General features: G+C 36.3%; 1 protein-coding gene across 2 annotated transcripts in view; it reads right to left on the bottom strand.

Moving 5' to 3' along the window:
- Positions 1–19,172, bottom strand: part of LOC131440685 (regucalcin-like) — an 84,346-nt gene that overhangs the window by 24,105 nt on the left and 41,069 nt on the right. The gene's annotated exons all lie outside the window — the stretch shown is intronic.

Genomic DNA, 19,172 nt, shown 5'->3' on the forward strand with positions numbered 1-19,172 from the left:
GATTTTGTTTTATTTTTTGTCGTGAATACGACTTACTTTACTATGGGGTGCCTTTTCAAAATTTACCCTCTGAGAGAGTGATAAGTTTTTGATCGTGAATATCTATTGTTGTATCTAATGAATCAACATAATTCTGGCGACATACCATCGGATATATGATCACAATTTTATGATAAAATTTTCAGTTTTGTGACATAGTCTCAAATAATTCAAAATTAAACTTTTCTGAAATGTTTGGTATAAACGAGTATCAAAGAGGATAATTCATAAGGCGCGTTTGCCTTTCTCGTATTTTTAAAGCTCATAGCTCAGTGATCTGTGGAAGGATTTATATAATCTAACTACCAATAGAATCGAAATTTTTCAATTTAAACGTGTATAGCAAAAGCATTGAAGTATTTTAATAGTACACTATTGAAAAACCTGTCTCATTTGATCCATGTCAACACCAGCCAATCAGAACGCGTTGTAAGGAAGAGAACAAAATATCTGCTGCTGTACAACAAATCGTCCGGGAAAAATGTTCCGAAAAGTGGTGCATATCGCAGTGAGTTCCTCAATTTGGTCCTTGTGAATGCTAGAAACGAATCCCTACAACATATTGATAGTTTCTTTCAATGAATTATGCAAATCCGAAATGAAATAATCGACATTAAAATTCTGTATGCGGCTATTTTTATAGCCGTTAGGACCGCCCATTAGTGAAAAAGCTACAAACGAAATCACATAAAAGGAAATCTCTTAACAAAAATTCAATCAGTTTGGATTCTATCGCCACTGCGAGCAGATGTGTTTTGTGTCGTCTGCACAGCTAGTTTCGCTTTCGACAAGAGCGATTACGTCACAGCTGCCAGTCATTAGCATTGGGAAAAAACAACGGTGGAGAGCATTGCATAAAATCAGCCGTTCTAATGGCTCTAAAAATTTTCTAAAGAACTATTAGGATTTGTTGTTCGCAAATCGTAGGGAAATATCCTCAGTTTACTGCAAATCAAGAACAGTTTGCTTAGATTTGTGCACTTTTCGCTGTGTGAAATTCACAGTAATCGAGATCAAGTGAAGCCTTTTTTCGCGAAAAATGTTCCAGAGTTTAATGTCGTAGAGAATTACGCAATTTGACTCTTCTGAATGCTGGAAACGAATCCCTACAGCATATTGATAGTTTCTTTCAATAAATTATGCAAATCCGAAATGAAATAATCGACATTAAAATTCTGTATGCGGCTATTTTTATAGCCGTTAGGACCGCCCATTAGTGAAAAAGCTACAAACGAAATCACATAAAAGGAATTCTCTTAACAAAAATTCAATCAGTTTGGATTCTATCGCCACTGCGAGCAGATGTGTTTTGTGTCGTCTGCACAATTAGTTTCGCTTTCGAAAAAGCGATTACGTCACAGCTGCCAGTCATTAGCATTGGTGAAAAAACAACGGTGGAGAGCATTGCACAAAATCAGCCGTTCTAATGGCTCTAAAAGTTTTCTAAAGAACTATTAGGATTTGTTGTTCGCAAATCGTAGGGTAATATCCTCAGTTTACTGTAAATCTAGAACAGTTTGGTTAGATTTGTGCACATTTCGCTGTGTGAAACTCACAGTAAACGAGATCAAGTGAAGCCTTCTTTGTTTTTGCGAAAAATGTTCCAGAGTTTAATGTCGTAGAGAATTACGCAATTTGACCTTTCTGAATGCTAGAAACGAGTCCCTTCAGCATATTGATAGTTTGTTTCAATAAATTATGCAAATCTGAAATGAAATAATCAACATTAAAATTCTGAATGCGGCTATTTTTATAGCCGTTAGGACCGCCCATTAGTGAAAAAGCTACAAACGAAATCAGGTAAAAACAAGCCTCTCAACAAAAAGTGAAGCCTTCTTTGTTTTTGCGAAAAATGTGCAAAGGGGAATGCTTGCATAATTCATACAATTGATCAACTAATTGATATTCGGAAGTGTTAAGGAACATGTCAGTTGTTTTCGTATTCACGACATCCAGTTATGTCTCTGACATTACCCACCCGCCTTTTTTGTACATTTTACCCCATAATTCCGGAACCGGAAGTCAGATAAAAAAATCCAACTGCATCGATATAAAAGACGAATAATTTACCTTTTTGTATCATTTTCTGAGCAAAACTCGAAGCGAGACATACAGAGGAGCAACATCGAAAACCACACGCTTTTGGAATGAAGTAAGCGCCGAACAGCGGAATCGTGCAGCAGCCGGGCAAACACCAAAAGCCTGCCAAGTTGTCAGTAGTCAAGGGAGCGCTACTCAGTTAATTTGACCGTAATTGGAGCCGGATTTCATTGTGTGATCCAAATTCTTTGGAATCCAATTGGAAATCACAATGAATTCCACAGATCATCATTTGGAATTAATTGAATTTCCTCCATTTCCTGCCAAAAGCGTAAGATTCATCAAAATGGAAGTTGAAAAAGATTGCGTCGTCTTTAACATATTCAACTACGACGGCAAAGCTCTCTCGCAATGCGAAAATGAAAGTATTTATGTGGAAATGTACCGCGGGCAATGACTAGTTGCCAGGCGTGCTGCTCAAACATGGAAGAGAGACACTGGTTAGAGCGCTGCACTGTTTGATTTCAAAGATTTGGGATGAGGAGATCTACAAAAAAGGTGATAAGCTAGATTGTTGCAATTACCGCGCAATCACATTGCTGAACACCACTTACAAGGTACTCTCCCAAATCCTTTGCGTCGTCTATCACCAATAGCTAAAGAATTCGTAGGGCTGTACCAAGCGGGATTAAATAGAGCCCACGCCACTACGGGTCACATATTCGCGATAAGATAAGTACTCCAGAAGTATCGTGAATACAACGTAACCACGTATCCCCTGTTCATTGATTTCAAAGCGGCATACGACACAATCGACCGAGAACAGCTATGGCAGATCATGCACGAATACGATTTTCCTGATAAACTGACGCGATTGGTCAAACGATGGATAGAGTGATGTGCTATGTTCGAGTATCTGGGACGTTCTCGAGTCCCTTCAAATCTCGGAGAGGGCTACGCCAAGGTGATGGACTCTTTTGTATCTTATCTTATCAATATTGCTTTAGAAGGTAAGATTCGAAGAGTGAGAATCAACACGAGTGACATGATCTTCCGAAAATCCGTACAGCTTTTTGGCTTCGCTGACGATATTGATATTGTGACACGACCATCTATGGCGGAGTACAAATGGAAGACGGAACGTGGAGATGGTGTATGAATCACGAATTGCAACAGCTGCTAGGAGAATATTATGGACAGCTAAAACCGGACGTCTACGATGGGCTGGGCATGTTATAAGGATGTTGGACGACAGCCCCGTGAAAATGATTCATGGTGATCCAACTGGGACAAGAAGAAGAGAAGCACAGCATGCAATATAGATCGATCAAGTGGATGGCGTTCTACGAAGCATCCATGCCTTTAGTGAGTGGCGACGAGCAGCCGTGGGCCGAGTTATATGGAGACGCATGCTTGATACAGTAAAGGACACCCCAGGACTATAGTTTTTAGGTAGGTAAAGTAAGCAGTAGACTTATTAAACGCATTGAATACAGAAACGTGAAACATATTTTCAAATATAACAACTGGTCACAGATTTTCTTTGCCAGAACACCGATAACAGCACCCTCGCACGTTCAAAATCTCGACAACCATTTTTTTTTTGGATTTTGTCAGTATCAAGAACAAATTTGCTTATGCGTAATGTACTCAAAGAAATTAAAAATTAATCATTACAGAAACAGACTTCATCCTCTACCTGGAATACTACAACCACTTACGAGAAACAAAAAGTATCAGTTATTTTCAAGAAGTATTCTTTCACGCCTAATACGATAATATTCATTTTAGACCATTACACCACAATCCACAATCCACCTCACCTCTGTGACGAGGACACCCAACAACCTTATTCGCAAGAATTTTCTATGTTCGTAAGATGCTCGTTACACAGAAAACAGATCAATTAGACCTTTAACCACTCTCCTCCTCTTGTGAGATACACTTGCTACATCTTTCCCCTGGAAATACTTCTTGAATCTCCTTTGAGACGAGAGTATTTTCTGTACTGGTAAAGAAGATTCGATTATTGTAAAATTCGATCAGTTTCACCTAAAATCCTCATGCTAGGGACACTTTCTACTCATCCCAACCACATGAAAATACTCGTATAACTACTGCCCTAGTTTAATAAGCATTAGTACTAGTAATAGCAAGGATGGCTTTTATCGTATCAAAGAACGTTCACTGGCAACTCTTCAACTATTGAATCAGTGCCATCGAAAAGATACGGATATCATCGCAACAATAAAAACCCGGCATGACTCATTTAACATAGAATCGACACCAGTGCGAGAGCGAATTTCTCTCGATGACATTTCTGAGAATCAAATGTTAGCACGCTGCTGTGGGGATCCTCTCCGAAGCAACAAACGGTCGCTTATTCTCGTTTCGCGATCCGATTCTACATAGGCAGTTGATAATTGCGATAGAATCATTTTACTATTGCCGCTTATTCTAACTATGTGAATATAACCTTTGTATAAGTTGTGTCTATAAAAATGCCTGTGAATGCTCCACACAAGGGTTTTGAAATATTGCAACCTAGTACGAGAATCATCAAGTTGAATCATCGATTCGATTTTCTGCGATAATTGTCAACTTGTGATTCCCTCTTGGGAAATTCCACACAGCAACGATCATTATCAGACTGTAAATTTTTTTTAAGGGCATGAAATACTCAGAGTAAGAAGTGGAGACAAGAAATGTAGCAAAATTCTTTCACGGTTCATGCATTGAGAGACTCGAGTTCATATAGCATCTTCTACCGGATTGAAAATGTTGTATATATAGATAGTAATATAGCAGCTTCTGTCAAATTTTCGGCAATCACCAACACTGAGTAATAGTACTAATTAATAGTGAGAATTACTATTTTTTGTGCAGTTTAGTTTGGTGAAGATGAGGGTCGTCAAATAGTGAGAGTTCTACCACAAGTTCCCATCTCATGCCTCCCCGTGTGTCATTTGGTCAATAGAACGGCGCCGACTGGGTGCTATCGCCTTCTGCGTTAGTAGCAGAATGAGAGGGTGAAAATGGCTTATAAGTTAAAGCTCATCATAGCATATTGCAACATATAATTCTATTGTTCATTACATTACATTATATTATATATAGATATTATTGTTACCATTATTATTATTAAAAGAGAAATATTATATTTCCTGCAGTACTGCGACGAAAGAAGAACATTATATTATATTATATTATATTATATTATATTATATTATATTATATTATATTATATTATATTATATTATATTATATTATATTATATTATATTATATTATATTATATTATATTATATTATATTATATTATATTATATTGTATTGTATTATTTTCAATTATATCGACAACGTGGAGGGGCAGAGAGTGTATCAGGGTATCTTATAAGTGAATGACAGGATGATGGAGTGGATTACCAACCTGAGTCACGTGGGGGAATTTTTGTGTTTCTTCCTGGAGGTCTGAAATGAGTAAGACGCACCCTTCTAACAAACAAACCACCAGGCAAGTTAAAGTTGGTATAGCGAAATTCTTTATTACAGTCTGCTACATAAGAGCGTGGTCACTATTGTGAGAAAATGAAAAGACTCAACACGAAAATACGTTCGAATATTATTTTATTAGATCAAAAACTTACATGCAAATACATTAATAACAAGTCCAATCCCCTTCAGCGTTAATAATGGCTTGGCACTTTCGAGGCATACTTTGAGCGAGATTTTACGTATATTCTTCTGAAAACGATCTCCAAATTTTGTTAATTCGACGAACAAGATGCTTCAAATTGTGTGGTTGGGTTTTCCCAAGCTTCATCTTCATTTGAGCCCAAACGTTCTCAATTTGATTGACATCGGGCGACTGAGAGGGCCAATCCTAGGTCACAACACCATGGCCCATTCAAAATGTTTTTGCACATGCTTTTCACTCAACATTGGTTTTCGCAAAGTACTTCGAAATTTCAAATTATATATATTTGAACCTTTTTTGGACACTTTTGGAGCACCTTCGCGCAAAGTTGATGTCGACTTTTGCATGTATTTCGCCGCGACAGCTTGAGTCATTTTGCTACCTTTCGAGTGCAGGCACAAAAAAACTGCTTCGAAGCGCGAATCGAACGCGGTACTTAATTTGGAAAAATGCTGAGATGAAATTCTAAACAATAGTCAGCTGATTTATTCTCGCATTGCATGAAGGACACTACTGCCCTCTGTGTTAAAAAAATAATCACACCATTCAACTTTATCGATCGCGAATAATCGTGACCACGCTCTTATGTAACAGACCATATATGGCTGTATATGGATGTTTTTGCTGGAAGGCGCCGGGTCCTGAAAACCCATGGCCTTCTGAACAGTAGTTATATGAAAGCTATCTGATAATCAAATTAGGATCTACTTTAAGTCTACCCGCATACACTGGTAATGCCTTAAACTGATGGTGGCTACTGATTTGGTACAACAATCGGTCATAAAGTTGTGGATAATATTATTAATCCTGGCAGTGCAAATGCTGGTGCTGTTATACAAGAGCTACAAAAACACACTCATCGTCGAACAATAAGACATTTTGTGAAACATTTTATCATTTTGAAGCAAATTTAAACACCCGTTATGTAGTGATAAAAATCTGAAGTGAAAACGTAAATAATGATCCTTCAGAGAGAAAGACACCCGGTAGGAAACAATGATCCCACGAGACGGAAATAGTAAAAAAAAATAACAATCATACAAACAACAAAAGCAGCAGCAGCAAAATATACTTTAGGAGGTCAGCGGCAACAACAGCACGAGCAATAGCAAGATCTGAACTAGAAGGCCGGTGAAGGAAACCCAAATTACAAATAAAGATATATTGTTCATTCAATATTCAATAGTTTTGCCTTTCTCATATAGAAAGGTTATGCAAACTCGACTTGAAAAAAATGTGTCATATGAAATTCGGCTGAGTTCGTGGAGCTGAACAATGTCTGTGTGTGTGTCAAAGTCTTGGCATTACATTCCTTTTGTGGAATTTGGCCTTTCTGTTTCAACAGACTTCGCAGCCGATTCTTAGTGTACAGAATCATTGCATGGCTAGTACTATGGATCCTACTGACACTAAAAACCCTTCCAGGTCGGGGCTCAAACATACGACAACTGGCTTGTAAGACCAGCGTCCTATGCATTGAACCGCCAACCCGGGTGTATGTGTATGTGCATGTATCAAATAATCTCACTAGGTTTTCTCGGAGATGGCGATTTTGAGATACTGAGATTCAAATGAAACGACTCGTGGTCCCATACGAAACTCCGGGATTTCATACGAATCCAACTTCTGGTTCAGGAAATATAGGATAAAGTGTGTTAAATATTGTACGTCACATGAATCGGCGAAACGAAAACCGTAAAAAATTTCTAAACTGAATCGTGAAATCGAATAGCCATTATCAGTAGGCAGCTAAACAAACCGATTTCGGCTATCATGGATCCCGGTTTCCGGTTCCGTAAGCACCGCAAATAGTGTCACTTTTCTCAAAATTGCAGAAACCGGCAGCTATTATCAGTATGCAGCCAAACGAACCAATTCCGGCTATCCTGGTTCCCAGATTCCGATTCCGGAAGCACCGGAAATACTGGTCATATAATCCAGAATGAATCTCACTCAATTTTTTGGTTTTACCGACTTCCACAAACTCAGGTTCAAATCAAAGGTCTGGTGGTCATAAACAGGGTTCCTGATTTTCATCCGTATCTTATTTCCAGCTCCGGAGTTATATGGTACAGTGGGTACAACACCGTCACTTAATCGGCGAAACAAAAACCGTAAAAAAAATTCTAAAATAAACCCAAAAATACAAAAAATGATAGCCATTATCAGTAGGCAGCTAAACAATCCGATCTCAAAGTTATAAGGTACAATATTATACAATCACTCAAAGCGGCGAAACATATTACGTTAAACAAATTTTAAACTAACCTCTATACTACAGCAATCGGTAGCTATTTTTTCGAATTTCCGCAGTTCGTAGTGCGCAGATTGAATTTACGTATTCGTCAAACAAATGTAGACTACAGACAAAAAAATGTTACAATGGTTTCTTATCTGCTATACATTATATCTACGATTTGGTTTCAATTTTTCTTGTATTTGTTTCCTGGACATAGTTAGATCGAGTTTTAGCAGTTTTCTTTGTTAAAGCGCATCATTTGATTAACAGGATCATTTTTGGCATAATTTGTTTTTTATATTTTTTTCGAGAATATTTGACGACGTCTAAGATGGCGGCTTGGAGCATAAAATTTTAGTTGAAATGATTCGGAGTGTACTCGTTGAGAAATAATGTCGTTGATAAAATAAAGCATTGTAGATTTGGGGCGTTCTTAGAGTGTTCGTAAGTTTATGAGCATACAACGCGTTTATTTATTTTATTTATTTCGTCAAGCAAATGTAGACTACATATAAATTGTTTACAATGTTCACTTACATACTACGCATTATTTCTACGACAAAGCTGAGATTTGATTTGATTTTTTGACATAGTAAGGTCAAGATGTTCGCAGTATTGATTGTAATGGCGCATTATTCGATTGACTGGACTGTATTTTGCATAATTTGTTCTAGTGTTTCTTTCTAAAAATAATTTCCTGGTTCGTAATCGACGGCTAGGTGTATAAATATTTAGTTGCGATAATAAAGAAGGTGATTGAATGCGTTGAGAAATAATGTCGCTGATAAAATAAAGCATTGCAAGGTCGCGGCGTTCTTTAAGTGTTTGTATATTGATGAGCATGCAGCGTGCTTCATATGATGGTAGAGGAAATGCTGTCCAGTTTAATTTACGAAGTGCATATAAAAGAAATTGTTTTTGAATAGATTCGATGCGTTCTTCGTGAATAATATTATATGGATTCCATACTAGGCTGCAATATTCCAAAATAGGTCTGACATATGTAGTGTATAATAATTTTATTGTGTATGGGTCCTGAAAGTTATGACTGAAGCGTTTAATAAAGCCCAGCATGCTATTTGCTTTAATGATTATGGTATTGTAGTGTTCCACAAAAGTGAGCTTGGAGTCTAAGATTACGCCTAAATCTCTTACAATTTTACAGTTTTCTACAAGTTGATTTCCTAGATGTATGTTTGTGGGTATAGTTTCATTTTTCCTACTGAAAGGTATTGAGTAACATTTTTTTACATTAAGTTGGAGTAGACTTTTGCAGCACCAAATGTAGAATAGATTGATTTCGTTCTGGAATATTACAGCGTCGTTGATATTTTTTTATTTCCATGAAGAGTTTCATGTCGTCTGCATATATAAGCACTTTCAGATTTTTGAGTATGAAGGAAATGTCGTTTATATGTAAAATGAAAAGGAGAGGCCCTAAGTGAGAACCCTGAGGTACGCCAGAAGTTACATTAATTGGTTCAGACAGAATGTTTTGGAAGCGGACTACCTATACACGATTCGTTAAGTATGATTTGAGCCATTCAAGAAGAGTATGTTTTATATGCCATATTTTTGTAGTTTGTGTAGAAGTAAAGGTATGTCAATACGGTCGAAGGCTTTGCTAAAGTCAGTGTAAAGAGTTTCTACGTAGTTGCCGGCGTCCATTGCATTCAGAGTGAATGTCATAAATTCTAAAAGATTTCTTGTAGTTGAGCGGCCTTTAAAAAAGCCATGTTGTTTGTTTGTTATTACATTTTTAAGTTGATGAAAAAGTTTTTCGTTTACAATTTTTTCAAATAATTTTGGAATGCATGAGATAATGGCTATTCCACGGTAGTTCCGAATGTTAGATTTTGCACCAGATTTAAATATTGGTACAAGAAAGGAAGATTTCCATGCTTTAGGAAAAGTACATTTATTAAGTGATAAGTTAAAAAGTAGTTGTAGTGGTAGTGTGAGTTCTTCAGCAAGATTTTTTTAAAAATATTGGTGGTATACTGTCAGGTCCAGGCCCTTTTGAGGCGTCTAAGTTTTTCAGTGCTGTCGAAATGTCATGTTCTGATAGATAGTTTACAGAGATGGAGCTAGAAAATGCAGGTATGAAAGAGAAGTATTCACGGTCACGGTCAGTTTCTGAATAAGATGTATATACTTCTTGGAAAAAATTTGCAAATTGATTGCAGATTTCTGTACTATTTTTCCCTACATGTTCGTCGAGGTGCATTTGAGATGGAAAATTGTTGCTTTTTAGTTTAGTTTTTGTGTAGTTAAAAAAGTTCTTAGGGCAAGTCTTTATTTCGTTTTAAATTTTGCGGTTGTATTCTTTGTGTGCTGTGTTAATGGCTATTTTGAGTTAATTGCATAGATTCAAGTAATTTTGAAGATGAGCGTCACTTTTTTCTTGTTTGTAAGTTTTGTGTGCTTTTTGTTTCCTATTTTTCAAATGTTTTAGTTGTGAATTGAACCATACAGGTAATTTGCTGTTATGATTTTTTCTTCTTCTTTTCATGGGCAAAGTTTCGGATAATATTTTGTTTATAATGTGATAGAATTTGTTTACTTCGACGTCGACATTTCCTTCTGTACTCAGTATGTTCCGCCAATTTATTATACTTAGTCTACACTTGACTTCTTCAAAGTCAATTTTATTGTATTCCGGCACTTCCTCATATTCCAAGTCGTAGGGAAGGGATGCATTGTGTGTAAATAATGAATATTCAATTGCGGTGTGAAATGCTTCATTTTTCCATAATGGCAGGTTTGATGCGTTCACACAAAAGTCTTCTGTGCAATTTGTGAAAAGAAGGTCTAAATATACATTTTGTTGATTTTTTACGGAGTTTACTTGATGTAGGCCAAAATTAGAAATTTTATCGAAAAAGTAGTGCAATGTTTCGTTTTCTCCAACGACTGGGAGTAAGATTGGTTCATTTTCAATGTAAGAAATGAAGTCCGCATTACGTTGATTAAAGTCGCCAAAAATATGTAGCTTTACTTCGGGTTCCATATTCGAAATAATTGTGTCTAAAGATTGAAAGAATAATTCAAAAGAGAATTTGTTCGCATTTTCGGGTGGGAAGTAGCCAGAGCAGTAAATATGTTCTTCTCCCAATATTGAGACTTTAGCCCATACATGCTCAAATTCTTTATATTTAGGAGTAATAATTTCTTCAGAAGTAAAGCAAGAGTTTATGGCTATGAGGACTCCACCTCCAGATTTTTTCTGACAGAGAGATAAATTTCGGTCGTGCCGGAATACGTTAAAATTATTTCCAAATACTTCTTCGCTTCTAACACTTTCATCTCAGCTGCTTTCAGTTCCAAGGATTACGTCGAAAGAGGAGGTTATTAAATTTTGATGAATTTCTTTCATTTTGGCCGGGCTTTTCATGCGGTTGAAATTTTGGCAATAGACCAAAATTTCAGTCACATTTTGTCTATGAAGCGAAGAAGTTTTTGAGAATTCTGGAATACTTACATTACTAATTCCTGTTTCTATTCCTTCGTCAGAGGGCGTCGTTATTTCCGAAAATTCGGCCTTGTAAAATTGTGTTCGGCTTCCCGGATTAGTTGGAGTCGGCGGATGTGTTCACTTGTCAAAAATTTCCCATAAGAGTCCAGGTCGGCCTGCGCTTCCTTAGGTTTCATTCCATATTCCTGATGCACTTCGATGAAGATTCGTAGAAGGTGGTCAGGTGTTGTTGGAAGGCCTTCTGATGCTAATAGCATTTTTATACTAGTTGGTGTCATACCCTCGATGCATACTGTAGATTGTTGATTTTTCATGTATGACAAATACAGACGGACGACGTGCATTATTTTCGGGTCACGAAGTCTTGCTTTCAAGAAGCGTTCGTCGCCATTTGCAGATTGTGAAGTAAGACGTACAATTGGAGGACGCATTGGATCAATTTCGAATTGGCTGTCTGTACTCATGTCCTGTGATACTGTAGATGTATTTATGTTCTGTGATATTGAAGATGTGTTCACATAGTTAGTGGATGGTGCAGCTTCGATGTCATTACTTCCTAAGACCGGAGTAGTGTTGTTTTGAATACTTCTTGTTCCTTTGTAAGGGTTGATGGTTTCACCGTTTTGAAAATTTATGAATTTTGAGGCAATATCTGCACCTGGATGCCCGGAGAATTGAACCCGTGCAGCTGCTAGTAAGTCCTTGTCCAAGGGTAAGGTATATTGTAATGACATATTATATGATGGAAGAGGGAATGTAGTCTGGTTTAGTCTACGAAGCGCATATAGTAGAAATTGGTTTTTGGACAGATTCGATACGTTCTTCGTGTACGAAGGTACATTAGTTCCATACTATGCTGCAGTATTCCGAAATTGGCCTACCATAAGTTGTGTATAATTATTTTATTGTGTAAGGGGCTGTCCATAAAAGACGTCACGCTTTTTTGACGATTTTTGACTCCCCATCCCCCCTTTGTCACAAATTGTCACCAAAGCAAAGACCCCCCATCCCCCCTATGTCACATGTCACGAATTCAAAATAAATAAAATTCATCTAAATACATTCTCAATATGTATGACAAACCATACAAATATGAGGGAAAAATCGATTTATTACATGCTGTCATTAGATTAAAAAATATCCCTAAAACTACAAAATCATTGGAATTATTTTATTAATATCAATTATATAAATTAACAAAAGTATTTGGTTGGAATTGATGAAACATTTAAATCATCCGTTTTATTCCTCCTAGGGGTAAACAGATATATTATTGTTTTAGGTAAAAAATAATATTTCCTTAGTATAGCATACAGGGCTGAGGATATAAAGGCCAAAGCCTCATCAAAACGAGATCACTGCCGGAGAATCTTTTCATGATCAGTTGATCAGTGAATTTTAAATCACATCGATCAATATCGGTACTGATCTTCCGTCACACAATGGGTAGTGATTTTGAGCTAAAATGATTCTTGATTCATGTAAGTTCAATCATTGGATGATTCGATAAGTTTTGATGTTGGTGGAGGAAAATCACATATGATCAAGATAAGACATGACATGATCTACGTCTGAAATCGTTGATCTCCCGCCCTTTTTCAAATAGAGTACAATTGAATAAACTGCATCAGAACCAGATAAGAGAAATTCTTATGATATACTATTATCAATGCTAGAAAATCAAATTACTGAAAAAATTGTCAGTGCATAACTTAAGTTAAACCGTTTGAAGGCATCTTTTTCTTATTTACTCATATTAGGCAAAATTTATTAATTTCGCTAATTTACTCGCTCCTCCGTGCACTTTTGCTGATCACAACAAAAATGACTTCCTGCATGATTCATTTCCGAATTTACAAGAAGAAGCTTTTACATCAACAAATACACGTTTTCCCATAGTATGTAAACGCTTATTGTGGAGATTTTTTCAAGAAATAGGGCAAAGCAGTAATATAATTAGGTATTTCAAAAATGCGCTCATTGAAAATATTGGACGTCACATTCCAAAAACCTCCCCCCCTTCCCCCTGTCACAAAAGGTCGCGTTTTATGAAACACCCCCCTCCCCCATGCGGCGTGACGTCTTTTATGGACAGCCCCTAAGGATCCCGAAAATTATGACTGGAACGTTTAATGAAACCTAGCATACTATTTGCTTTATTGACAAATGTATTATAATGCTTTGTTTACGTTCTGTGAGTTATGATTCGAATCATTCCAAAAGTATTTGTTCTATGCCATATTTTTTAAATTTTGAATCGTAATAGTTGTATGTCAATTCTGTCCAAAGCTTTGCTGAAGTCAGTATATAGAGTTTCTACTTAGTTTTCACTGTCCATAGAACAGTTCCACGCCTTGGATATGTATGAGACTTAACATATGTGATCGGTATAGCAAATGAAGTATTTTTCACTAGTCAAGAGTACAGACTCTCATTGTAACAGACTGGCGAATACCTCTTAGAGAGCCAAACGAACCGTCAAATTCCTGTGCTAGAGCATTCGCCAGTCTATTACTATGAGAGCCTGTAGTCAAGAGGTTTTTTTCACTAAAGACAAATTTTTGAAAAGGGCGTATGTGTTTCAGGTCACATTATTTTCAAACAATTATAACTAGAGATCTATAGCTTCTAAAAAATATTTCCAAGAAAAAGTTGAAGAAAATCAATTGAACTTTCTAAAAAAATATACACTGAACACAACTCTTCCAATTTCACGTGAAATCGAAAATAAAATTTATTTTTCAAAATTCTCAGCGATTTTTGCCTTTCTCATATAGAAAGGTTATGCAATCACTGTGAAAACCGATTTTTGAACCAAGGCCCGGAGGGCCGAGTGTCATATACCATTCGACTCAGTTCGTCGAGATCGCAAAATGTCTGTGTGTGTGTGTATATGTAACGTTTTTTTGCAGTAACTTTTCTCGGAGATGACTAACCGTTTTTCACAAAATTAGATTCAAATGGAAGGTTTTGTGGTCCCATACAAATCTCCTGAATATTATTTAGATCCGACTTCTGGTTCCGGAGTTATGGTGTAAAATGTGCAAAAAAATGAAAATATGTGTTCTATCTTTTCTCGTTGATGGCGCAACAGATTTTCACAAACATAGGTTCAAATGAAGGGTCCTGTGGTTACATACGTAATTCCTGAATTTCATCCGGTTCCGACTTCCGGATCGAGAAATATAGGCTAAAGTGTGTTAAAAATTTTAAACCATCACTGAAATGGGCGAAAACCCGTAAAAAGTTTTATAAATCGACCTCAAATCTTCTCCAATTGATAGTTTTATCAGCAGATGGTCAAACAAACCGATTTCGGTTCTAAGAATCGATGAAAATTATTTTGAAAAATGGCACAGTATTATATATGATTTAATTTGCATAAATACGTATATTTCTTCAGACAAATTACATAAGTTTTTCTTCACCGTAGCATCACGTTTACATAGAATTCTTATCCTAATATAATACTAATATATTTCGATATTTATTATTAAATCTACTTAAGAACATTATTTGAACCAAACGATAAACTACTATAAATTATAAAATAAGCTGAAATTTTTATACATTTTGTTGTTGATTTCGTAACCTATTTTGAGTTTGTTTTTATCAGCACATCATTTTTATTAAAATTTTGCTATTGGATGAACTAATAGACGCAGTAGGAGTCAGAACTAACCCTCAAAAGGGTCAATTATTAAATTGAAACTTCAATTGTCTGTCTTTATGAAATGCTAAAGAAATTTCATGTAAGAAAGGTCACGACAAGCGAGAATGTCTCGAACTGGGACATTGAATAGTCTACCTTGGGTAAGCAAGGAATGTAATAGTTGAGATCTGACATCACGATACTCCACGCATGTCCAAACGACGTGATCAATATAGCGATAGCCTTCACCAAAAGCACAATGATTAGCTTCGGAAAGTTCAATTCGAAGAAGGTGTGTTTCTAACGTATAGTGATTGGACATGAGTCTGGACATCACACGAATGAAATCTCTATTCACATCCAGTCCTTTGAACCATTCCTTTGTCGATATTTTAGGAATAATTGAATGCATCCACCGACCTCGATCATCTTTATGCCAAGATGCTTGCCAGCTGGCGAGACTCGCTATAGAATTCGTTGAGAGCAATCGGTCTCATAAATTTCACCCTCAATTGCACCACTTTTGGCTAAACTATCGACTCTTTCATTGCCTGGAATGGAGCTATGAGCCGGGTCAGAAACTATTGTGATTTGATCATTATTATTCAATATGCCGTTCAGACACTGTTTCAATTTGGCCAAGAAAAATGATTCATTTTTGCCAGCAGCGTTTGAGCAAATGGCTTCAATTGCACTCAGACTATCTGTGAAGAGAAAATAATGGTTTGGAGATAATGTGACGATTACAATTACGATATAAACAGAAACAGGTTCTTGAAGCCTAAATGAAACCGAAACATTATTGTTGAATATACGAAACCCAATAGCCTCTTCAATTTGTGATCCGTGAAAAACATTTTATCAGAGTCAATATGCCTGAACTTACTTGAAAATATTTTTGGGATTTCCATAGAGCGTAGGTGATCCGGGATTCCACGCACTTCGCGTTTCATGGATATGTCGAAAAATAAAGTTGAGTCAGGGACATTTAGGAGGCTGACACGGATAGGAATATATCTTGAAGCGTTTATTTCCTGGGAAATATTATTAAAATATACTGTCATGAATCTTATTTGAGATTGAAGCTCGACCAGCCTCTCGAAGTTATTAATAACCAGGGGATTCAGTACCTCACATCTTATTAGCAGTCGTGATGAAAGCTCCCAAAAACGATCTTACAATGGAAGAACTCCCGTCAGAACTTCAAGACTCATTGTATGTGTCGAATGCATGCAGCCTAAAGCAATTCGCAAACAACGATACTGAATTCGCTCAAGTTTGATAATATGAGAGCAAACGAAATCAAACGCATCCATATTCCATCACTAAAGGTATCGTTGTGTGATACAATTTTATTAGATCTTGCGGATGAGCACCCCACCAAGATCCTGTTATTGTTCGAAAAAAAATTACTCTTTGTTGGCATTTTGTTATCAGATACCTAATGTGTCCTCTCCACGTGCATTTGTAATCAAACCACATCCCGAGGTATTTGAAAGTCAAAACCTGCGCGATCCAATGGTTTTTTCAAATCAACAGCTTTGGGTCCAGTAACTGAAACCACGCCATCATCTGCCAATTGTCTTGGTGTGCAGGTGGTTACTAGACAGCTGTCAATGTCATTCACGTAAAAATTATAGAGGAGCGGACTGAGACATGAGCCTTGCGGGAGACCCATGTAGCTAATTCTGAATGATGCTAAGTCGCCAAATGAAAAGTGCATGTGCTTTTCTGACAAAAGGTTGTGCAAATAATTATTTATAACCGCTTGAAGTCCATGTTGGTGGAGCTTGTCTGAAAGAACATCAATGGAAACTGAATCAAATGATCCTTTTATGTCCAAAAATACAGATGCCATTTGTTGTTTTTGAGCGAAGGCAATTTGAATGTTAGACGAAAGCAATGCAAGCCAATCATTCGTCGCTTTATTTCTACGGAAGCCAAACTGAGTATCTGACAACAAGCCGTTCGAAAAGTGAGTGAGATTCGTTTTTGCAGTTTTTAATCACTATTTCCAATTCTTCCGAAACCGAATTCAGATTAACGGAATAGCCGAAGTTGGTTCGTTTGCTACCAACAAATATGACCTACAAATTGGAACAGTTTTGAACATAGTTAAACCTATACTTACTATCTCTTGCTCTATTTCGATTAAACCAATTAAACGAAATCTAACAAACGAAACGAACCTGCGTTTCTGTTACTTCTGCATATGTAAGTCAAACTAAACAGCATAAAACATGTAATAGGATTATTATTTTTATTATTATTTTTATTATTATTATTAATATTATTATTATTATTATTATTATTATTATTATTATTATTATTATTATTATTATTATTATTATTATTATTATTATTATTATTATTATTATTATTATTATTATTATTATTATTATTATTATTATTATTATTATTATTATTATTATTATTATTATTATTATTATTATTATTATTATTATTATTGACATCACTACACAACGTGCACAAAATAGAACAAAGCACGCCTTGTTCGTTTTGTGTTTTCTTTTTCTTTCGGTGTTGTACATATTGTTACTCTATATGACGATTTGAAAACTTTGACACTCATCGCCCTGTAACTGCGGAACCGGAAGTCGGATCCGGATGAAATTTCACAATAGCTTTAAAGACAGTATGAACTTTAATTCAAACCAAGAATTGTGAATATCGGTCCAAGCATCGCAGAGAAATCGATGTGAATTTAGTTTTAGGAGTTTTTCTTCGTCACTTTCGGTGCTCTCGAAACAGGAAAAGAGGGGACCAGTAGTGCCGAATTAAGTTTTCATGCCCATAAACTAACAAGCCCTGCAAACTAGAAGAATTTATCAGACAATTTTATGGGATTTGTACCTGTTTTTAACCATCGTTCGTGGAAAAATACCAATAAAATTTTTAATTTTCCACTTATCACACTTTAGTTCCGGAACCGGAAGTCGGATCCAGATAAAATGTTCTACCAATTTTTAGGATATTATAAGACCTTTCATTTGAATCTTAGTTTGCAAAAATCGGTTGAGGTATTCCAGAGATAATTGAGTGTAAACTTTTTCTCAAATTTTCACATATTACCATATAACTCCGGAACCGGAAGTCACATTCAAATGAAATTCAATAGCAAGCTATGGGACCATAATACCTTTTTTTTAATCTTAGTTTGTGAAAATCGGTTCAGCCATCTCGGAAAAAATTGAGTGCATTTTTTTCATATTTTTGGTACATATCATCCTATATCTCCGGAACCGGAAGTCGGATCGGAATGAAATTCAATAACAGGCTATGGGACTATAAGGCCTTTCATTTGAATTTTTGTTTGTTAAAATCGGTTCAGCCATCTCTGAGCAAAGTGAGTGCATATTTTTGTTACAAACACACACACGGGCGGACACACACACAGACATTTGCTCAGTTCGTCGAGCTGAGTCGAATGGTATATGACATTCGGCCCTCCGGGCCCCGGTTAAAAAGTCGATTTTCACAGTGATTGCATAGCCTTTCTATATGAGAAAGGCAAAAAGTGAAAATATTGTCACTCACTTTTCTCGGAGATACTTAAATTCAAATGAAAGGTCTTATTGTTACACACAAAGTTCCTAAATATCATTTGGATTCGACTTCCGCTTCCGGAATTACAGGATGATATGCACCAAAAATGTGAAATTAATGCATTAAAAATGTGAAAAAATGTCACACACTTTTCTCGGAGATGGCTGAACCGATTTTCACAAACTTAGATTCAAATAAAAGGCCTTATGGTCTCAAACAAAGATTCGAAATTTCGTTAGGATTCAAAATCCGGTTCCGGAATTACTGGGTAATATACAAAAAAAAGTGAAAATAATGTCACTCACTGTTCTCGGATATGGTTGAACCGATAAGATAGATAAGATAGCAGCAATAAAAAATCCTGGGAACTTTCAAGAGGTTCAGCGGTTCTTAGGATTGACAGAATACTTTCGCAAGTTTATAGGGAACTATTCAACGACACAGTTTTCGAGTTTGATGTTCAGC

Source organism: Malaya genurostris, chromosome 1 (assembly GCF_030247185.1).
Source record: "Malaya genurostris strain Urasoe2022 chromosome 1, Malgen_1.1, whole genome shotgun sequence".
NCBI lineage: Eukaryota > Metazoa > Arthropoda > Insecta > Diptera > Culicidae > Malaya > Malaya genurostris.